Source organism: Gavialis gangeticus, unplaced genomic scaffold (genome assembly GCF_001723915.1).
Source record: "Gavialis gangeticus isolate Ggan-Ray unplaced genomic scaffold, GavGan_comp1, whole genome shotgun sequence".
NCBI lineage: Eukaryota > Metazoa > Chordata > Crocodylia > Gavialidae > Gavialis > Gavialis gangeticus.
In genome coordinates, this window is record NW_017728992.1 from 98,230,319 (window position 1) to 98,238,965 (window position 8,647).

Below are 8,647 nucleotides of genomic sequence, written 5' to 3' on the forward strand. Positions count from 1 at the left end.
CCGCCGCCGTGGTGCGGCGTGGGGAGCCCGGCGGCAGCGGGAGGAGGCGGGGAGGTTCCTCGCTCCCTGTCTCGCTGGCGGAGCAGAGCGGCCGGCTCCCCGCGCGCACAACCCAGCCCAGCCCGGCCGGTCGCGGCCTTTCCTCCTCGACCCAGCGACCCGAGCACCTGCAGGTGAGGCCCCGCTCCCCGGGGAGGCCGCGGCGGCGCTAGGCCCCGCACCCCCCACCCTCCTGCGGGGGCGCCTGGCTCTGAGGAAAGTTTGCGGGGAACTTTTTTTGGGGGGTGCGGGGCGCGGCGGCCCCGTCTCGCGTGGGGGACGGGGGGGCCGCGCCACCCGCCTGGGCTGAGGGAAGCCGCCGCACCTCCTCGCTTTGTGCGCGTGGGGTGGGGGCCCAGCTGCGTGTCCCTCCCGGCTCCCTGCCACCCCCGCCTGAGGCGAGCTTTGCCCTTTGCCTCTCTGCTCCTTCCCTCCCCCCTTTTTTGTCTGTCGTCTTCCGTCGCTTGTGCTTGGTGTGGGTTTCAGGACTGGGAGGCACTGGCACAGGCTACCCAGAGAAGCTGTGGCATCTCCATCCTTGGAGGTTTTTAAGACAAAGCCTTGGTGGGGATGATGTGGTGGGGGCTGGTCCTGCTTGGAGGGGGGGTGGGGGTTGTATTGATGCCCTGCTGAGGTCCCTTCCAGCCCTCATGTGATGGGTTCAGGCCTTGGTTGCCCCGGGGGCAGCTCTCTGCAAAACCATGGTGGTCTGTCCCAGCAGCGCTGAAAAAGGTAGACATCAGGAAAATGCATTTTTCCAGTCCTCTGTACCCTGGTGTCCCTGCTTTCCTCCAGTAATGCATCTGTGCTGCCCTCTGTTCTCATTGTGGTGACTTGTATCCGAGAGGCAGGGCATCTCTGTAGGACCGTACCTTTTCTCTGACCAGCCATCTGGTTGAGATAGTTAGACAATATTTCGAAGGCAAGAGATCTCATAATGTGGACGTTCATTGGGGGCGCAGTGACTCTTATGGGTTTACATTTGCAGTAGTTGCCCTTCTTCGAGCCTGCTTGAGTTTGAAAAAAAATCAGGTGGAGAAAGCATAGGCCCTCAGTCCTGTGGAGACATGTACTTGACTTTGCATGTTGTGAGTAGTCATATATTGATGTATGGTCCATCAAGTTCTGTGCAGGGGTGAATACCAGCAGGCTATAGGCTGTACACCTTAAGCAACAAATGCATACCGTTGTATTTATTTTGGTAATTCCAGCTCCATGTGTTTTGTGTACTGGGGATATGGACCATTTTGCTTTGTTTGGGTAGAGTAGAATATTATTCTAGAGCGTGATTTATTCAAATATACCATGCTAATTAAATATTAGGCAAGTTGTTCCTTTTTAGGGTACTACTTCCCCAAGTTCTGTAACTTAACATAGTGCTTTTTCATAAATTCTTCACATTTTGTGAATTCAAAAATGACTCCTTTAGTTAACAGTACAACTTGGACCTCAGTCTTGCAAAAGCTTAAGCATATGTGTAACTTCATTTAAAAGTAGGGTCCAGTGAGTCCACATTAACAAAACTGAGCAGGGATGTTAAGTTTTGCAGAGTCAGGGCCTTAGTACTAACAAGACAGTATTTGCAACATGAATGAAGTATAATACACAGATCAGAAAGGATTGTTTTTTTCCCCAAAGCAAAAGACTACAGTAAACAGGTTTACAAAAGGTGGGGCAAAAAGCCTGGGATAAAAGTCAGAAAGTGATTGTTATGTGTCTTTGGCTGTTGGTTTTCATAACTTTTCATCAATTTAGGCCCAGATCCTGTTTTCACAGTCCCTTCAGTGGGAACACAGTTAGTCCTTAAATACCTTTAATTCGTATTTCTTACTATAAAGTGGAATTTATTCAATTATATTTGCATAATATTTTCTACCAAAATGGGATTTTGGCTTCCAGGGGAAAAATGTGTGTGTAAAAATATACATTTGAACTGTCAGATTATCTTATGTATGGTATATAGCTAGGGTAACTATAATAATTTGAGAGAAATCCAGAGTGGGGGGGAAGTGCCCACACCACAACCGCCAACCCCACAGCTCCCAGGAGCGGGGCCATGCAGGACAGCATGGTGTGTACACACATGCCCACACCCACCCCCATCCCCTGCCACGGCTCTTTCCCCTCTCCTCCCCCACCCCAAGTCTACTGTTAAAGTGACACCTTTTGCAGCCCAGAGGAGTCCAGACCAGGGAGCAGCCCATTGGCTGGGCTCCTTGGAGAAAATTGAAGCAAAAGTTCCATGTTGGTGCAAACCTGCCCACATGTGCCCGGCTTCTGAGTCAGGAGGCAAGCAGGAGGGTCTGCACAAATCTGGGATTTTTGCTTCAATTTTCTCCAATGGCTGGGATGCTGAGAGAGTCTCTGAAATCTGGAACTGTCCTGGCCAATCCAGGACATATGGTCACCCTATATATAGCTCAGAAAAAATACTGCTTTTGCAGGGGTGTAGTATGTTAGAAGGCACTAAGTTAAAGTAGTTAGTCAGATGCCATTTTTTACCTGCCATGTCATGCACCAAAATAATGTAAAACAACAACAGAGTTTATTCCTTTAACACACCAGGAGGGCTTTGAGTGTATTGTTACCCATATTCATGTAACAGAACAAACAATACAATGTTTATGCTCTAGAATAGAACCTTCTTTATTTTGATATGCAATATACTTCCAGCATCTCCAAGAGAGTAAATCAAAACTATTCATTGTGTTCCACTGTGGTAAATGTGTGTTGTCACGTGACTAGTGTGCAAATGTCCATTTTGTGACACATGCCAGTTTATATAACCAGAGCTTGTTTTATAGTTTAAGTGGTAGCATGACTTTACTGCTCTATATAGTCTGTGGACAAAAGCAAGACCTTAGCAATACATTTTCAGTCAAATATTGCTCATGTTCAAACCACTACAAGCAAAGTATTTTCTCTTTCATCTTTGTTCCCTATTTGGATTGACTCCTGTGTGCTGTACTTCCATAATTTGAACACAGTTTAAACAAGCCATTTTATGTCAAGAATTTAAAAATTGGTATCAGTGCCAAAACAAACAGTGTACTATAAGAACAGTAGATTATTTTATTGACTGGGCTGAAACAAGTAACAATGTCATAGTTGTGAAAAGTGCCAAACTATCAACACTGGAGACTTAATTCACAGAGCACATTCAGCAGTGACAAAAAGTTTCTCACACTACTTTGTCAGTATGATTTTTTTCTTGTGTTGAAGGTGCCATCTCTCAATGTGAGAAGGAAAGCCATTTTTCATGTTCAGAGTTTTAACATTTTTGACATCTAAATATCAACAAGGGTGCTGGTTTGCAGTGGTCTCTTTATCAAGTGGCAGTCTGTCTGCATATGCATATATTTGTATGTTTATATACAAACCACTTCACAATTAGCATATGGTAACTACTGTGCTGAGCTGGAGCTAAACCAGTGATTTAAATCCAGTTCCAGTTGCCACCTTTGAAAGAAAATCTGGCCAAGTTCACATGTATATCTTAAATTTTGCAAAGGATAAAAGATACAGGCCACATAAAAATACCATCAGCTAATTGTAGGACACACATTTACTATATTAGACAAATTATTAATGGAGATAGCCACAATATTAAGGATTAGATCCTGTAGACAAAAGCACAAGCTAGTATGTGAGTTGTTCCATGGGGAATAGTGGGTTGTGTTAAACTAGTGTACAACTGTTTGCAAGATTAGGAGGCTAAGACATTAGTAACAGGAGGAAGGAAATTTGTTTATGTACAGATTCTTACTTCATTTAAAAAACTCTATTCTCTCCTCGCAACTCATGTATGCATTAAAAATGTAGACAAAAGCATAACTTAAACTGACATGTTGGAGAAACTCAGGACTTTGAAGCAATCCTTAAATAACAGTTCCCCCAGCCACCTCTTTAGACAAAAGACTAAATAGATAGCTAGGTCTTTCAGCATGCCCTCAAGGTCAACAAACTGAGCCTCAGAAAGCTGAGGGGGAAGTGGGTTCCAAAGTCAAGGGCTCTTCTCTAAGGGCTCCAGCCTTCTTCTGTACTGTCAGAGGAATCTGCAGGAACAGTGCTTCAGCAAATCTCTGCTCCTAGGCTTGAGCATGAGGTTTTGTTCTGATTTGTTTTTCTTGACTGAAGTAGTAATATGTAGTGTTACAGGATATGGTTAGAGAGTGCAGGGGAAGTAGTGACCACTAAAACCTCAGACTAATATTATCTGTTTTTCCACTCTTGAATACTGAGAGATGCTACACAGGAAATTAGATAATTATTTTTTCCCACTTTGGTGCTGTTTTCTGTTTGTATTTTGAGTATACTGACAATTTGGTGGCTTTGTGATTCTTGCTGTGCATCAGTTAATATTTGCTTCACATGTTTTAAATCAGTGATTCCCAACCAGGGTGCTGAGATACTTTGGGGTTCTGACAGGTCCTTTGAAGGGAGATGGGAGGTGTGAGGAGATAAGCAAATGAGTTAAGTCTGGCTCAGGTTTGTCCCTGCCTGGATGATATGGTTCCCCCCACCTCTACTGCCCAGGCCTTGTACAAGGAGGTAAGCACTAATATATAAATTAGTATTTTAAATAGTGTTCCACTCAATTCAGAAAAGCTATGGAGGGGTGCTTTGAGTCCAGTGAGAGGTGCCTCGAATCCAGAAAGGTCGAGAACTACTGTTTTAGATTAAAACAAACGGTTAATGTCTCAACTGTATAAAATATGTATAGTAACATTTCTCCTGAAAGTAAATGATACCTCGAGAAAATAATTGGTACTTAGGACAAACATTTTTATGGATAAAATTTCATGTGCATTGAAATAGTGTTTTTATGTCAGAGGTTTAGAGAAAGTGGGGAAAAAATAAACAGCTCTCTCATCATACACACATCTGTGAATAGCCTTACTTATGCAAGAAGCCTCCGTGGCCTCCATGACAATGTGAGTGTTCAGATGAATAAAGCTAGTTGTGAAAACTTCGCAGGTCAAAACCGTAGGTTGTTTCTGAGGAAATTTGAGGATTGTTTCTCTGCATCAGTTAGATTTCTAAGTTTATCTTATAGCCATTTTGGAGACCATAATCTCCTATAGTTACTTCCTCTCTTTGCAAGTTTAAAACAATTCCCAATCTTCTTGATGCATTTATGCTTTCTGTGAGCATGTAAAAGTAAATATGATCTGTAATCTAATCTACATTATAAAATAGGTAGATTTTTTATAGGAATGGGCTATATGGGGGAAAGGGACAGAGCTGCTGATGCAGTTGTACTTTATTCAGACAGTTGTTTCTCCCTAAGTGCATGGGATTCTTAGCTTTTTGAGGAAAGAAATACATGATTTGTGCTTACTGATGAAATTTAAACCCTATTTAATATGATGTAATTCAGATTGTAAAAACAGACCCAGTTGCTGGTTGATAGATATTTAAAGTGTGATTAGATGATAGCATGAAAACCTTGCCTACCACAATGGCGTATCATTAGAAATGTTTTGATCTGCAGCCCGGAATAGAATTCTTACCAAAGAAAACAGATGAATACCTAACAGTCCTTATTATAATAAGCTGTTGTCAACATGCTTAAAGAACAAAAATGAAGCAAGTAATAGTTGTTCTTAGAATTTGACTTAAGCAAGAAAAATAGGGATGGGCCATTGTGTTTTGCATTTTCCTTCCTAACAAATATGTTTTCGTAGGAATTAGAGTCTAGAATTTAATTCAAATCCTGTACTTTTTTTTTTACCATTTCACAATCTCTCCTGCTTAGTCTCAAAAGTGCCTATACCAACCTTAAATCTTGACGCCTCTTTACTGCCATGCAAACACAAACAATAATAACAAATACTACATATGTGCATGGAAAGTTAGTAAAAGAGGTAGTTACTTTATATTATCTGATATTGTTGGTTGAAGTATATTTTGTTCAGGAATTAATTTAGAATCAGTGCTTAGAAAAAAAATTTGTGGCCATGAAAGCGTTTATTCTTTTCTACCAAAATTTGTCTAGCCATTGTAAGTTTAATATTTTAGAGCATTTGTATCATTAACATTTTTTTTCAACATTTTGTAGAGCAATTGGCTACAAATACTATAAGGCTTAGTAGGTAGACAAAACTTAACAGAAATGTTGTATATTCACTTCTGTGGTGCCATTTTTCAGCAGGGCCCAAAAATATCTTTTTCCTATATTCAAGAGAAGGTATTGTAGTGATAGATGCTTTAAGTAGAATAAATCAAACCTTCCCGTTTTTTTAAATGCTCAATATGTATTCCACTTACCAGTAGAAATTGAGTCATTTTAGCAGTGCTTGTACATGAAAAGAGAAACTATTGACACCAGAACATGAGCTTTAAACGTTTTCACTAGCTTGGCTGAGAGAGGAAATAAGTAAAATAAAAACAGTAACTTTGTTTTATAAAATTGTAACAAATACATAATTGTAATGTAACATGCATAATTTCCAACTGAGCTGTTTTTGCTGCCATCTTGCCTCTTGCTTTTTCTCACTTTAATTCTGACGTTAAGGCAACTAGTGTATTCATGAAAGCTCAAAGTTAAGAAGTAATGCTTTATAGAATTTGAGAGTTAGCATTCCAGGCATTTCTGAACTTTACAGTATTCACTCAGGCTGTTTTTATTTCTGTAGATAGTGGCCTCTAAAGTCGGGTCAGACTTCAGCAATGGTGTGATCTGAGGAAGAGAAATGTATGGCGTTAAGGTATAACACTACAGCTGATGAGAGTTTTACAGCTTCTAGTGTTTTCATTCGTCCGTAGCAGTAACATTTATAACTAGCTCTAGTTCAAGAGGTCAAAATGCTCTGTAGTTTGTCAGAATGAGCAGGTTCATTTTAGCAGTGCAGTGAGCCCACAGACAAGTGTAGCAAATGGATTTGCCCACAGATTATTTAATAGAAGAGCTGCACAGTGAGTGAGACTCTATAGATGTTTAGTTTGTAATCTAAAATGAGAGATTGAGAACTTTGGACAGAAGTACATCCCCCTCTTTGCAGGGTCTAATGCATGGTTGCTGATACTAGAATAATAATAAGTTATGCACACTGGTTTACATTTTTGGATTAAGAAGACCCCCCTATATCCCGTTCTCCCCCTTGACCCTAGTTCAGGTACTGCACACACAACTTGGCCATCTGCAGTTGCCTTTAGGCAAGTTTTTGCCCCTTGCCTCTGGTCCTGTATCAGCACGGCAGACAATGGTTTTGGTTCTGTCACTGTTCATTTTGAATGCATGTGATCTGGTATTTTGGTATCTATAGTACCCTGGAATTCTCAGTGTGCTTACACAGTTCTGGAATATGCAATACTTGGGGCTTTGGAAATTGGGCCTTTGTAAAATTGGAAGAAGAATTTGAAGCAGATGTAGGCTGATATCCTGCAAACAAAAGGTAGGGATAATGTTGGACTGAACTAGTCTTGCAACACAGAGTTAAATACTTATTTGAAGGATAAGTTCTATAATAGTTTTCATATTGCCTGAATTGATTCATCTATACCTAATTGTTAACAAATTTAATCTTCATTTTTATTATCAAAATTCAATTTTAAGATAGACCAGGGATGGTAGTAAAATAGGGTAGAATAAAATATTTTTCAACCAGGATGTTTGGTTTCGGAAGAGAAGGAAAGGAAGTGGTAAGAGCTCCAAAGCCCTTTTCTCTTGTTATGTTTTGCAGATGGTCCTGAATCATTAGATGCCAAACACTCCCAAATATTAAAAAGAAATAAGAAGTATTACTCGACTTGTAAAAGAGGTTTTATGAGGAATGAAAGAAGGTTTTCAAACAGTGTCTCGCTTTTTGAAGTTTCTAGACTGTTGATTAACTTTATTACAGTAGCAGTATGGCTCTCAGGTAATTTATTAATTGCAATCACTGAAGCCCTGGAAAGAGCTAGGCCAACACGCAAACACCAGTTTGTCTTAGTTGCATCTCTCCTTGTACAAAAAAAATTATGCATGTATGGTCTGATATCAAAATGAGTGCAGCAAGCATAAAACACTGGGTATGTTCAGGTGGCTGTCTTTACAGTGATAAATCAGGCCCAAATTTGTATAACTTCACAAAAGTAGACATCCTCAAATGCACCATACCGATAAAAAAAATTTTCTTATAGTCATGGTTTTCATTCTTTTTAGACTTAAGGTACCCCTTGACAGACTCAGCACTCCTTGAGCAGGAAAAGCCATTTCTTAGTTTCACTTGTTTTTCAATTAGAGAAAATAATAGAACAATTCTCCTGTTAAAAATAACTCAGACCACAACAGGTCATAATGTTTTTAACACTATTTGAAATCTCTGGGTTCGTCATTTGAATCATGTTCGCACACCAAACAGCGCTAACATTGCATGATACCCCATGGAACCTTTGAAAGGATCTTAAGGCAGCCTGGGGTGCTACAGTTCCCTGGTTGAGAATCACTAATTTACAGTAATCAAACTTCTGCCCCTTCAGATGAAATGTATACTTCTCTTCAACACAGGATAACGGGAATGCAATATGTATCATAATAGTGAATGGAATCTATGGTCATTTGGAGTAAAATGTTTATTACCTGCTGTGTGATACTTAAACCTGTAGCTCTTTTTTTTTTTTTTTT

The 8,647-nt window shown here is 40.4% G+C and overlaps 1 protein-coding gene across 1 annotated transcript in view; it reads left to right on the forward strand.

Annotated features, from left to right (window-relative positions):
• The first annotated feature begins 6 nt into the window (after window positions 1-6).
• YES1 (YES proto-oncogene 1, Src family tyrosine kinase) overlaps window positions 7-8,647 on the forward strand; it is a 72,273-nt gene continuing 63,632 nt past the window's right edge. The window contains exon 1 of the mRNA XM_019525937.1: window positions 7-173. The gene's annotated coding sequence lies outside the window, so the exon portion shown is untranslated. The remainder of the gene's footprint in view (window positions 174-8,647) is intronic.